The sequence below is a fragment of the Ictidomys tridecemlineatus genome, chromosome 9 (genome assembly GCF_052094955.1).
Source record: "Ictidomys tridecemlineatus isolate mIctTri1 chromosome 9, mIctTri1.hap1, whole genome shotgun sequence".
NCBI lineage: Eukaryota > Metazoa > Chordata > Mammalia > Rodentia > Sciuridae > Ictidomys > Ictidomys tridecemlineatus.
Window position 1 is genome coordinate 110,300,401 of NC_135485.1, and position 13,154 is coordinate 110,313,554.

Sequence of the window (13,154 nt, forward strand, 5' to 3'; positions counted from 1 at the left end):
TCAGGAGGCTGAGGCAGGAGAATCCAGAGTTCAAAGCCAGCCTCAGCAATTTAGTGAGGCACTTAGCAACTGAGCAAGACCTGGTATCCAAATAAAATATTAAAAAGGACTGGGATGTGCCTATGTGGTTAAGAACCATTGGGTTTAATCCCAAGTACACCCCCCCCAAAAAAAAACACCTTGCATAAGAGTATGACGTGATAAATAAGTTGGTATAAATCAATTTGTTACACATTTTTTTCAATTTATACAATTCATTGTTTCAAATCGTAAGGTTTAATACAAGAAACCTGTAATGCACCTTGTAGGAAACTTTTCACAAAAATGTCTAATTATTCTGATATCTTGTTCTTTTATTTGTTCAACAAATATTTATGATAACTTAAAATTAATTTAAGGTAGAGAGTTACTAGGTACAAGTCACCAGTCATTTTTTTTCCCAAAATATCAGTATCACATCACAATAAATATTAAAGACATAACATCTTAAAAATTGATCACTATATAAAGTCACTTTTCCATTATATTCTTAAATCTTCATCAAAAATAACAGACCAAGTCGGACATCATATGCCATCCAATTGTATCTAATATAGATTTTCTATTATATTTTAGTTTTTCTTAGAACACACAAAACAGTTTATGAATTAATATGTTACCGTTCTTTAATATAATATCTCTTGAATATTAAAGCCTGCTTAAGGAAGAAACTTCACCCCACTCTTTGGTTGAAAGCAAAATAAAAATAATCAACAATTATATTAAAATTAGCATGCTGGGTATACCCTCAAATCAAACAAGTAAATGTTTTCTGTGCTGAAGCAAAAACAGAATATTAAGATATTATTGAACTGTAATAATCAAGTTAGAAAAAAATTACAATGAGAAAAAAAAAACATTTTCAGCCAAAATAGACTTTTAGAACCGATTAAATATATTTGAATAATTTAGTCATAAACTTTCTTCACAGTAAGCCAGAGAAATAATTAGTTGGAACTTATAATTGATGTTTAGGTGTGACAGAAGAGAGAAGGGAGACATTAGACATGCTTTGGGAAAAGGTGTATTGGGGAGACCATGAAACTCAAGTGAAGAAACAAATATTAAAACACATGGATCGTGCACTCATTTCAGTGCTATGCATTAAGTAGAGTCCCATCAAATACTGCTTGAATTAAAAGAATCAAATAATTATTTTTTTTACTTCAGTTTGAACACAGGGATTATGATAGAGATGTGCAATCAGGAAGAATGACTTGGACTAAGCAAGGGCTAAATTGATAAACTGGCATTTTTACAGAGTGAAATTGGTAGTAATGACAAATTTAATTTACCCAAATCTGCAAACAAGAGAACATTATTGGATGCAATAAAAATGCCAAGATTAGTATTTGAGCAAATCTGATTACTAAACAAATTAAACATATTCCTGAAACAATGAGGAAAATGATATTAAAATATAAATGCTGAAAGTATGACTGACTGGTGACTTGCACCTAGTAACTTGGACTCACAGAATACATAGAATGACAGAAATATTGCTTGAAGAGGTGGAATATAATTTAAAATCTCCAGTTTTCAAAATGACTACCTCAAGATGTAGAAAAAAATTCAAAAGTGAATACAATTTACAAATGTTATTTCCAACCTGAACAATAAATATAGTTAAAAATGCATAAAAAGGTGGTAAGCAAGTACATTAAGAATCTAGTTTTCAGTGTATTTCCCTTCTGCCCACCTGCTTTTCTCTTTTCCTTAATATTAATTGATTAATCCATTGCAATAGACTGAATGTGTCTGCCCAAAACTTATGTACTGAAACTCTCATCTTAACATGGTGGTACTTGTGGATGGGATCTTTGGGAGATGATTAGGTCAAGAAAGTGAAGTATTTCATAAGATGAAAGCTTTTGCAAGATGAAGCCAGAGAACTACCTATTTCTCTTTCGATTACGGAAGGGTACAAGAAGTCAGTAATCTGCAATCTACAAGAGAGTTCTCACCAGAACTTGACCATGCTGGCATGCTGATCTCAGACTTTCAGCCTCCAGAACTGTGAGAAATAAATTTCTCTTATTTATAAGGCTTCCAATTTGTGGGATTTTATTATAGCATTCTAGACTGCCTGACATTGCCATGATTCAGGTTCTCATTATCTTAGATCAGAATTACAGGAATAGCTTATCTGGTTTATCTCCTTGTCTCTGCAGTCTCTTTTACTGTTCATTATTTGATAAGGTTTGCAGATAAAAATTTTCCTTGGCTTTAAAGAATCTTAACAATGAGCCATTTTTATTGTATGCTTTCCCCTCATTTCCCCCTCACATGCATTGTCACTCTAATCAGATTCACATCTCACATCTATAATATTCAATCTAATACAAATGGCTTCCATTGGATACAAATATTTGTTCTACAAGTGTATCCCAGACATAGTACTGGGAGTTAGAACTGTAAAGAGAAGGTACAACCATGTGATACTTAAGTGGCCTAAGCATGGTATATATTATGTGAGGATACAGGGATCCCATGGCAAGTGACACATGTACTTCTTCTCACTGCTATTCATGGTGATATTTCCACTTGGATTGATTTCCCACATCACCTTCACTGCTTTTTATCATGTTCATTTTTAAAAATGATTAACTTAAACATTTTAGCTTCTCTTTCATACAGAACACAATTTAATACTTGTATTCCTTTTAAAAAGATATTAGTTGGAATAAATCGAAATTGAGAAATAAATGGAAAATACTATCCATTAAGTTGGGCCCCCATAAATTCAAAAAATTACTCTTGTAATTGAAACTGCTAATGGTGGCAAATAGAACTATGGCTGTTTAAAAATAAAGATATACAAAGGGAAAAGAAATCAAGATTCAGAAAGAAGAGGATTAAGACAAGGAGGTTGTCAATGTCTACCACGCCTAAGATTTCATCAGTTTCTCAGGAGGCAGATGTTGAAGTTGACATCAGAACACATTATTTAATGTTAATAGTTGATCCATTTAAATGTTTAGATTAACTCTTTAAATAAATAATGTGGGCTCTAATTCACACTGGACATAATCATTCACAATTAATCACTTTATTTAAAACATTAAAATCCTGAGTTAAGGTGGTGCTTCACATACTATAGGAGCCCGAGTAAGGACCCTCAAAGAAACCCATACCCTAATTTCTTGAACCTATGAATACCAACATTTTGAACAAAAGTGTCTTTGAAAATGTGATTAAGGGTCTAAGATAAGGAGATGATCCTGTGTTATGCAAGAAAGCTAAATAAAGAGGAAGACAGAGGGAAAGAGTCAGAAAGCTGCATGACAACTGAAGCAAGAGGACATTACTGGCCTTAAAGATGAGGGAGCCATAAGCTAGGGATGCAGATCTGGAAGCCCCCAAACACCAGGAAACTGATTGTCTCCTCAGAGCCTCTGCAAGGAACACAGGCAGCCCTGCAGATACCTTGATGTAGGCCTAGTGGAATCGGTTCCAGACTCTGACCTCCAGAACTCAAAGAGAGTAAATATGTATTGTTTTAAGCCAAGTTTGTGGTAAATTGTTACAATTGTCTAAGAAACCAATTTACAAACACTATGACAAAGAGAACTACTTCCTTGAAAAACTCTAAAAGTTAAATCATAGATATTAAAGATCTCAAGTCCACCCATAGATATGAGATTAAGAAAAACTAAGGACAGAATATTGTCTTAGCCATGCTTATTTCTAGCTACTTCTTTGAGACAGAAAGCATGACAGACACCAATATATGCCTATTAACTATTCAGTCCTTTTCTTCTATACATACATTCATTTATGTAATCAGGAATATTACTTTCGTAAATGACCTGCCATCAGAATAAAATATATGTTATAGTCATAAAGCCACATAGATGTTCTTCCATATAGTTTTGTCAGTCTCTTCCAAACCTAGTCTGGACTCATCTCACTATACTGGAAAATCAGCACAGATTCAGCCAAGATATATAACATCTGTCAGATATGCCTGGGCTCTTTGGAAGATAGTGCTGGGCTGGCGGGTAAAGGTGAAGTCTTGGATGCAATTTATCTGGAACGAATAGAAAAATTAGTACACATCATTGATTTTATATGCTCCAAATACTTAGGTTTAAAAGTCAGTAAGCCTGACAAAGGAGAGATGGCAAGACATTTAAATGGATGCAAAATTTTCTTAAGGAAAAAAGAAGTCCTCTGGAAAAAGTAAACAATTTTAACAGTGAAATAAAAAGGAGCCACTCGATTTCACAGGAAGCAATCTTGAGAGACCTTCTGTGGCCCGACATACAAATTACCTGGCTGAAAGTAGAAATCAAAATACCATGGAGAAAAACAAATCACCTGTAAATGAACACAATGACTTTCTCAAGTAGACAGTGCTATAAGGTTGATTGAAGTTGTATTCTTGGTTCTTCTAATTTGCAGAATGGTATTGTCACCAAGAAAAGGCAAATCCCCCCTCATGCTAGGAAGAATAGAAACAATTATTGATGAAATGAGCAGAAATGTCATGAAATATTATCAAATCTGACTCCAAATTATCAATGATCATGTAGAAATCAAAATCCATAGTGGGCTCAAATCTTTCGTTCAGAAGTGGATTTTCTTTATTTAAATAAATTAGGAAATAGGAAACTGAATGGCATGACAGGTAATGAAATGTAATAATTTCCAAAATCCGAATGTTGCTCCAATTCTACCTACAAAGAACACTTGATATGTGAAGGGTTATTTGAACAATTAATTCTTAACTTCACACTCAGCAACAGTTACCTAAGGTTAGTGATCTTATTTTTCATAACTAAGGATGAGGTAAGGCAAAGATTCCATTTGCAAGAAAATGAGCTAGAAAATAATCTTATTAGGAATGTTCTTCAGCTTGAACTGCAACCAGAGAGCTCAACAGTCCTTGTCAAGAACAAAGTGAGGTCTCCAGTCTTTATTAGCTTTAAGGTCAAACATCAAACCTGCTGTGACTAAAAAATGAAGGAATTCATTCAGTTGTTTTAAAGGATGAATTTCATTCTCTAAGTTTAGCTTCTATAGTAGCTCAGGACATATGCAAGAAAATGTGCAGTTATTTACCTTTTATATTATCGTTATGGCTGCATAATTTCTAGAAATGAGGCTGAATGAGTGGCATAGACATAATTTGGATGTGCTTGACATATATGTGACATGTGTGAATGGCTATATGGGTATTTATTAGTATTTCTGGCCCTATGTGATTGATTATAGTGCACTTGTTGCTAGATAGGTTTATCAAGGCAAAATGACATAAAAGATAACGTGTATCTGCCTTTGGACTTGTACAGTCAAGCAGGATCCTTGCAGTTCAGGAAACTTCGTAAAACTTTCTTACAAGGCTGGAGTCACAAACTCACATTATTTTCAGAGGCTGATTATCATGAAATGTGTGGCAAGATGAAGAAGTCAGGCCCCTCATGAAAACACTCAAATTCAACTTTAATTGTGCCAGCAAAAAAGAGGACTTATATGTACCAGTTTTGTCTTGTTTGTATGGATCATCATTTTGGAACTCCTGCCATAGCAACTACCTTCAAGATGTGTTGAAAATACCGAAGTCCACACTCTGTAATGAGATATTCTTACTAAACATGTACCAAGACATCCAGTGTTCAGATGTAAATCCTCACTGTAAAATAGGCCAAAGTGAGCTTGTTCACCTCTTCTGTCATGGAAGAGCATAGCTAGAAACAGAACTAAGAACTAAAATCTCATGTTCAACAGACACAATATCTGTCAGTGCCTTAGTCTTGTCTTCTCAAATTCCACAATTATGAGAAATAAAATGTTTCCTATAAGCTCAGCTCAATATATACTATATATATAGTATATATTGTGTTAAAAAACAATATATACATATATAATATTAAACATAAATATATAAATAATATATAAATACATTACATAATAACAATATATACATAAAAATATATACATATTTAATATTAAACATAAATATATAAATAATATATAAATATATATATATATATATAGTGTGTGTGTGTTATAGTGTGTGTGTGTTGCTGAGGTTTGAACCCAGGGCCTTATGCATGCAAAGTTTGCACTTTACTAACTGAGCCATATCCCCAGCTCTCTGTGATATTTCATGATATTTTCTTAAAGCAGCCTCACTGTTTCAGAAACTACTGAGGCATGATTCCCCCAAGTATTATAAACTTTCTCCACTCTGCCTATGAGAAATGCAAATTATTCCTAGTCTCCTGTGAGCTTATGAGAATTGTTTCACTCATTCTTTGTATTTTCGTCAAAGAAATGGTCTGATTAGTTCTGAGCCTAAGACTAAGTGAACCATCTGCAATCCTCTGAGGCCCATGTGCAGTTCACTCCCATCTCGTGCATGACCCTGTTGATTCCAGCCACCTCAGCCTCCCCAAATAGTCTTGTCTTCTCAACACAGGGGGACCACTAAGATCTGTTTGGACTCCTTGTCTCTGCACTTCAGCCTGGAAAATCTGCAGCCCACTTACCTTCTTCTTAATCTAAGACCGCTTTCAGTATTTGAAAGTTGTTGTTTTATGGATTTCATATAGATTTTTAGTTATTTAAAGACCACGAATAAATTTGATCCATGTTTTTTCAACACAACAACAAACAGAAGTCCTTCCTGAGGTTTTGTAAATAGCTGTCCAATTCAGACAATTTTATCTTATTTTTTTCATTTTTTTAATTTGTTTTAATTAGTTACACATGAAAGTACAATGATCTTGACATGTACAATATGTCAGACAATTTTAAATGTGATTTTTTTCTCATGAATCATCTGTGTTCAAAAACAATGCTTTGAAAGAAATCCGTGATTTTCCATGTGTGAGGAGGAAACATAAAAACTCTTGTTTAACAGGAAGAATTTCTCTGTAAGGAGTGCAAAATAAGATAACTATCCTCTTGGACAGTATGGTGACCTGTCCGCAATGTTTAGGATCATTAAACAACCCCCACCTATAGTAGTGGTTTGTTTTAGCATATAACTTGCCAGTTCATGGTTATAAGGTACTAAATAAATCCCATCCACAGATAAAGACAATCTGAAAAGAAATAAAGCAAAACTAAAAATAAATTTTAAAAAAATAACAAATGCTTTCTCAATATAACACTGCAATATTGAAAGTCATTATTTTAACTCTTCAAAATGAAAAGACCTAAGAGATTCCTTGGAAATCTGGTAATGAAACCACCATTTGACTCAGCTATCCCTTTCCTTGGTATATACCCCAAAGACTTAAAACAGCATACTACAGGGACATAGCTACATCAATGTTTATAGCAGCACAATTCACAATAGCTAAACTGTGGAGCCAACCTAGATGCCCTTCGGTGGATTTATGGATAAAAAAAAATATGGCATATATACACAATAGAATTATTTTCAGCAGTAAAAGATAATAATATTTTCAGGAAAATGGATGGCATTGAAGAAGCTAATGCTAAGTGAAGTTAGCCAATCCCCCTAAAACAAATGCATATGTTTTCTCTGATATAAAGAGGCTGATTCATAGTGGGGTAGGGAGGGGGAGCATGCCAGGAATAGATGAATTCTAGATGGGGTCGAGGGGTGGGAGGGAAAGGGGAAAGGGTCAGGGGATTAGCAAGAGTGGTGGAATGTGATAGACATCAATTATCCAAAGTACATGTATAAAGATACAAATTGGTGTCAACATACTTTATATACAACCTAAGAAGTGAAAAATTGTGCTGTATACATGTAATAAGAATTGTCATTTATTTTTTTAAAAAAAATCAATAAAAAATAAAAATAAGGAAAAAAAGACCTAATAGCATTAAAATATTTGCCTTTTTAAAATTTAGTTTACCAGTGATCAACTCTATATTTTCCTAAAAACAATATAATCTTTGCAAGAATTCATGAAATTTCAAGTAGAAATGTTAGTCACTTTCAGTCCCTAATATGCTTTCAAATAGGAAATAAACATTTGATTTTTATTTTTCTAAGGATCGACAAACTGAATATTAAAAACCTGATAAACTTTAGACTGATGTCTTATGATGCCAAATGATTCAGAAACATCTGAGTTTCCTATTTCAATCATACCTTTGAAATCAGGTATAAATCTGGAGCTCTCAATTATTTTAATTGCTTTTCTCATGTTTTCCCTTAATATAAACTTCCTCATAGACCAGTTATGACTAGTAATCACTGTCTTGAAAACTATTAGCACGTCTACTCCAGGAGCATAGAGGAGGGAGTGTTGTATTTTGTGTTGGAGGCAGCTTCATAGGAGGATAAAATTTGATGAATACAGACACTGAATTTGTATATTCAATATTTAAAATAGGGCTACATTAACCTTGGAATAATAAGAACAGAAAAACAGAATTCCTGCTGAGTGTTTTACTCTCTCTCTCTCCCCCCTACATTGGGAATAATGCAGGGTGCCTGCTCGGGGTTGAATTTGTTGTTCTCTTTCCTAGAACACTTCTTCTCCCAATAACTAATGACCCACTCTCTCCTGTCCTAAAATCCCCACAGGTATGCCACATGGTGAGTGAGTCTTCTGATTCCCCTCTGCACAATAGTAAACCATCCTTACCCCACCAGTGCCATCCTTCTGTATGTTCATTCCCTTTCATTTTAATTTTTCAAAGCTCTATTTCCTGTAGTTCTATATATTCATTTTTAATTTTATTATCTCCTTCTTCTCACTCTACAAAAGCAAGCACTTTATCCATTTTTTCCATGATTATATTACTGGTTCCTATGCTGGTAATTGGCACATAGTAGGCACTCTACCATGGTACTGAGTGTATGAATTCATCTGTCAATCAATGAAGCAAGCAGTCAACATTGTGCTTATAAAGTAAGACTTCAGTCAAATTACAAATGACTTTTTGACATCATCATCATTATTATTAGATTTAATTATTCTAAGATGTGAAATACTTCCATGACTTTTTTTTTGCATGGATATATATGGAAATAATATGAAAATAGAGATTAATTTTTTTGTCCCTCAAAATGAGGAACTCTAAGAATACACACTGTGTGACTTAAAATTAACTTTGAAACAGCACTTATAGATAAACATCCCATATGTGTGATTGTTTGTTCTTGGGAGGTATGTTTTAAACCATTTGAACTGTTTATTGAAGTCAGTAATTTGAGATTTAGTTGAATAAAATTCTTTGGAGCTGCGGAATTGAACTTGATATGTTTACAAGTGAGTAAGAAAAAAAATTAATGTTAACAATGTTGTTTAAGTGTGAGCTGAAAATTAAATTTATTGAAAAGCAAGAGAATTGAAGAAATGAATATGTCCAATGCAAATATTTAAAAATTAGGAAACAAACAATATAAGTTGATGATACTAAAAGAAAAGTTACAACATTAATAAAAAATGAGACATATTTTCAAATAAAATGTTCCAATTTGAATTCATGCTTTTATTTTGCTGTAAATCACTACTTTATAAAGTATTAAGTTACTTCTCTAAAATATTGATAATTACATTACTCATTATGTATACCTAAATAATATATTAAGCTCATATAGACATCTAACAGAAAACAAAATATAATAAACACTTATAGGACACTTTATGAGGCAAGGTTAAAAAATGATAAGGACATAATCATTCTGTTGAAAGGCTCAAATTCTGTTGGATTTGCACATGTAAACAAGTAAATGTATTTCACTATGGGTTCTACATTACTGCACTTTCTAGACTTTAAACTTCATGGGCCAGAGTGATTTTAATTAAATATAGAAGATTAAATAAAAAGGAATTAGATAGGTTAAATTTTTAATATTTTTTACCTAAAGAAGTATTCATCTTAAAAATTCAACTTGCCTTCTAACATCATTAAGTAAATGGTAATACAACATCAAAAATAATAGGAAAACATAACATAATCATTAATTAAAATAATTTAGCATTTTCTAAACTAAGCTTCATTTCTCTGTCATTACTTTTCAAAGGAACCTAAATTTCAGCACAAACTTGCACATCATTGTTTTCAGCAACACTGCTATAACAGAAATGTTGACAGCCACATGGAAGTTGGGGGTGATGTAGTTTTTTTTTTTTTGCGGGGGAGGGAGTACCAGGAATTGAACTCAAGGGCCCTCGACCACTGAGCCATATCCATGCCCTATTTTGTATTTTATTTAGAGACAAGGGTTGCTTAGCACCTTGTTTTTGTTGAGGCTGGCTTTGAACTCGAGATCCTCCTGCCTCAGCCTCCAGAGCCTCTGGGATTACAGGCGTATGCCACCACGCCTGGAAAAGATGATGTATTCTGTTCTAGGAACAGATTCATAGAAGGAAAACATCTGAACCACAAATCAAGATGAGTAATAAGAAGAAATAGCAATTTGGGGTATCAAACTAGTAAGTGACAGAGCCAACACTATGAAGGGTGACAAGGAAAGGAGCAAAAGACTAGTAGTACTAGTCACTGACAGAAGAGAATTGGAAAATCAACTATCAAGAGTAAAAGAAGAAAAAGAAGCATCATGTTTTAGACATGCAGCAGACAACTTCTGGCATTGCAATATTTTATGTTGTCTTAAATGTCATTGGACTTCTTAACACTCTAACTCCTTGCCAGTCTCAAGAGATTTTCCTAGCAGGCTTAAGATATCCGAATTATGGAAAATAGGAAGAGGTAGGAAAGCCCCCGATGTCATATGTCAAGCACTGGTTGAAAGCACATGTCCTGTGCTAAAACACAAATTCCATCGCCATTTTGCTATCTTTGATTCAGGGAAAGAATTTTTTTATTCAACATAAGAGTCCATCTCCATGCACTGCTTTAATTGCACTAAATCAAGAAAAAAAATGTGAACCTGAATTCAAAACAAAAATCTATACTTAAAAATAAATACCTGTAGTTGATATCATAATCTCAAATTAAAAATAGCCTCAATTCTAATAAAAATATTTTATACAACTGTTTATTATAACAATAAAATTATACTGACCAATGATTTTTTTTAGATTACAGCAATTTTAAAAATAAAATATGTGAAAAGAATGCAGGATTATTTTATGAATGCATACACACACATGTGTATATTCAGACAACATATTCAGTGCACATATATTTTACATATTCATTATTGTATACAAAGAAACATACACAGGCTCATACTACAAATGATTGAAAGGAAAATAGCAGAATCTCATTAGCTGCTATGTACTAATTGGGGGTTATGAGCCTTAAAAATATCTAAAAGGTTTTCTGAAATTTTTAAAGCTTCTATAATGAATATGCATAACTTTTAAAATATAAAAACACTGTAGGATTTCTAAAATATACTCTAACAGTATATAAATCAGTGGCATGTAAATGATTAGTTTTCATTGTCTAGAAATTAGGTAGTTTAAAATGTCTGAAGAGATTACAACCAATTACAACCAATGTGTTCTCAGAAACAATTTTGCTTTTGGCTATTTTTGATATGACTTAATTTTCCAAGATACTATCCTTATCGTCTGGCAAAAAACATATGAGGAAAGAAGAGTTATTAAAATTATTGTTCTCCTCACAGAGAAAACTAAATAAGTAAACAAAGAATATCCAACATTTGTACTGCTCTAAGAATACAAAACAAAAAGAATAACGAGGTCAAAATTAATTATATGTACCTTTTAAAACTATACATCAATTTATACACTTTTTTCTTACTAATGATATACATTCTGTCCAATTGGAAAAGAAAAATAGTAATTTATGTGTAATTACCAGTATGAGAAATTGTTCCTATTCAAAAAGTACTATTGGAATATAGGGTAGTAGATTTGGAAGTTACACATAGGTAAAGACAAGAAACAGAGAAGACTTTGAAAAAACATGCAATCAACAATGTTAAAAGGTTACTATGATACTACTATGTTTCATACTTGACCAACATAGGCTAACATTTTGTTAATAGAAGTTGCCTTTGCATATATAACCAAAGGATTTAAAATCAGCATACTATAGGTATGAGGCCACATCAATATTTGTAGCAGCTCAATTCGAAACAGCTAAGCTATGGAACCAACATAGGTGCCCTTCAACAGATTAATGGATAAAGAAAATGTGGTACATATACACAATGGAATATTACTTAGCCATAAAGATAAATGAAGTTATGACACTTACCAGTAAATGGATGGAAGTAGAGAATATCATACTAAGTGAAATGATCCAATCCCAAAATACCAAAGGCCCAATCTTCTTCTAATGTGCAGATACTAACATAAAATAAGCAGGTGAGGTAAGAATAGAAGTTCATTGGGATTAGACAGAAGAGAATGAAGGGAAGGGAGAGGGATGGGAATAGGAAAGACAGTAGAATTATTCAGACATAATTTTCCTATCTTAAAATATGAATAAATGACCAGTGTAACTCCACATCATATACAACAACAAGAATGGGAAGTTATACTTCATATACGTTTGATATTTCAAAACACATTCTACTGCCATGCATAATAAAAAGAATGAATAGAAAAATAAATTTTTTTTAAAAGCTGTCATTGCAAATTTTGGGTTAATATGCATTAAATGGAAGATGGATAATTATAATGAAGATGTCCAACATACAGAATAAGGAGAGAATTTTAAAAGCTACAAGAGAAAGGAAGCAGATTACATTTAGGGGTAAACCAATCAGGATAACAGCTGATCTCTCAACACAGATTCTGAAAGCTAGAAGATCCTGGAATAACATATTTCAAACACTAAAAGAAAATGGGTTCCAACCAAGAATCGTGTATCTGGCGAAATTAAGCTTCAGGATGGAAAATGAAATTAAAACCTTCCATGATAAACAAAAGTTAAAAGAATTTGCAGCTAGAAAACCATCTCTTCAAAAAATCCTTGGCAAAACATTACAGGAAGAGGAAATGGAAAACAACAATGAAAACCAACAGTGGAAGGTAGGACAGTAAAGGGGGGAAAATAATCAAAGAGGAAAACAAATCAGGTTTAGTAGCATTAATAAACAAATATGGCTGGAAGAACAAACCGTATCTCAATAATAACCCTAAATGTTAATGGCTTAAACTCACCAATTAAGAGACACAGGCTAGTTGAATGGATCACAAAACAAGACCCAACAATATGCTGCCTACAGGAGACGC

General features: G+C 32.9%; 1 protein-coding gene and 1 long non-coding RNA gene across 3 annotated transcripts in view; both read right to left on the minus strand.

Moving 5' to 3' along the window:
• The window catches only part of Ccser1 (coiled-coil serine rich protein 1), a 1,159,332-nt gene that overhangs the window by 117,067 nt on the left and 1,029,111 nt on the right, over window positions 1–13,154 (minus strand). The window lies entirely within an intron of this gene.
• LOC144366899 (uncharacterized) lies at window positions 3,069–5,792 on the minus strand. The gene is made up of 2 exons (XR_013426072.1): window positions 4,360–5,792; window positions 3,069–4,069 (listed from the first exon to the last, which is right to left on the minus strand). It is a non-coding gene; the product is annotated as an uncharacterized LOC144366899 (long non-coding RNA).